Source organism: Eubalaena glacialis, chromosome 12 (assembly GCF_028564815.1).
Source record: "Eubalaena glacialis isolate mEubGla1 chromosome 12, mEubGla1.1.hap2.+ XY, whole genome shotgun sequence".
Lineage (NCBI taxonomy): Eukaryota > Metazoa > Chordata > Mammalia > Artiodactyla > Balaenidae > Eubalaena > Eubalaena glacialis.
Window position 1 is genome coordinate 7,979,746 of NC_083727.1, and position 2,062 is coordinate 7,981,807.

A 2,062-nucleotide genomic window follows, 5' to 3' on the forward strand; every position below is an offset into this window, starting at 1 on the left:
AGCCAAAAAACTGGATGTTTTACCAGGCACTGCTCATCTTGTATGTCCCTGCACCAGTCCCTAGAATCAGCCATTTCTCCAAGGAGCCCTGGTTCCTTTGAGTAGAGATGAGTATATAGAAGCCAAGATCTGGATGTGGGGTGTACCCGTTGCTATTGAGGTGTCACTGCTCCCAGGCCCTCTCAGGGGACAGAGCTAAGGAGTATATGTATATAAATATATATGTACAGGCATACATATATGCACTGACATCCATATTTCCATAACTTTCTACATATGTATTGATTACCAATGACTTCACACCAATATCTCCAATTTTGCTCCAGCATCACTGAGTTCAGTTTAGTGTTCTTCCTCTCCGTATTCGTAATTCCCATCTCTGATGGTAAGAAACCTGACTCCCATTGTCCGCAAGGCATTTACCTGTTTGATCAATCCACGAATAGGGAAACCATCTCCTCTGTCCGCCGCCGCCCGTCCTCCGCCCCCACCCGGATGCCCTCCTCATTCTGTTGATGCCCTTTCACCTCATGCCGCCGTCTCCTGCCCTGGGACACACTCCTCACCCAGCAGAAGCTCTGAACTTGGCTCCAGGTCCCCTCCCCCGCCACGCAGATGCCCTCCTTGTCCTGCCATGTCGCTGCTACCTCTCTCGCCCCAGCTGGGCTGCTCAGGCTCCTCCACCTCATGCAAGCCCCAGGCTATGAGAGAGGGTGTACTTAACACCCACCTCCCTCCCCGCAAACATCAAAAGAACTGTGGGCAGTAAGGCATCTGAATGCAAAAGAGATGTTTGAAAAAAGAGGTTGGACATTGTTCAAACTACATTGCAGGGTGACTGTCTATTCTGCCTGTACTTAGCCTGCTTTGCCTCGGAGCCATGCTTTCACTCAAACTGACCATAGATGTGAGTCCTAAACAAAGCAGCTTAGCCCCTCTGAACCTCAGGTCCTTCACTTAGTTGGCACATAGTTTACTGTATTTCTGGAAGCCTGGGGTGTAAAAAAAGCTAGAGACTGAAGAGCATTTTGCCAATACGAGTCTCATGGAAACGCCAAACTGAGATCATAAATCAACAAACAGGGAAAACAAGAATGGTGGTTTCCATAGATGTTTAAGGATGTGGGCTGGCAGGTCTACTCCAAATTGCTACCTGCATTTACTTCTCAATGAAAGTGAGAGGAACAGATGAGCAGCGAAGGTGATACAAAAGCAAGAAGAAGGAAAGAAGGCAGAGTTGTGGGGAGTTTCAGCTTTAATGAGGTATAAGGCAGAGTCTTAAGTGCTGTACGTATATGCTTGCTGAAGTTTTCTCTAAAGATCTAAGAAGCAGGCATCCTCTTCCACATTCCCATTCAGTTGCCCACAGTGCTCCCATGATCCTGAATTCTCAGTCTACCACGTCAGTCTTAAAAGGAAGGAAGGAAAGAAGGAAGGAAGGAGGGAGGGAGGGAGAAAGGAAAGGAAAGGAAAGGAAAAGAAAGGAAAGAAAAGGAAAGGAAAAGAAAGGAAAGGAAAGGAAAGGAAAGAAAAGGAGAGAAAAGCCAACCACATGAGTGTCCAGCGTAGGCCATCTGAAACCTTGTATGTTCCTAGGCAACAAAAAGGAGAGGCCTGACCCTAGGCTGGACCTTCCAGGGGTGCAGCTCCAGAGGAAAAGGCAAATTCTCCCCTCTGTGTGTGTGCAGTAACCTGGACAAACAGAAACCCATCTGTGAGATGGAATTTCCATGGCAGGTACGGGATCTGATGGGAATGTGCCGGCAGGAACATCTGTCCTGATATTAAACGCCTCATTCCCAGCTTCCTAACCCTTGAGCCAACTGCACAGAGAAGCAGGAACTTCTTGCTCCCTTTCCAAGTGTACAGCAGGATCGACTTAGACCACTCGTCTCAGAAGTGGGGGGACTGGGGGTAACTTTCTCTCCTGGGGGACATTTGGCATCTTGATGGTCCCACTGAGAGGAGGAGCCTACTGGCATCTAGTGGGCCGAGGCCAGTGATGCTACTAAACATTCTACAGTGCACAGAAGAGCTTCCCACAGCAAAGAATTTCTGGCCT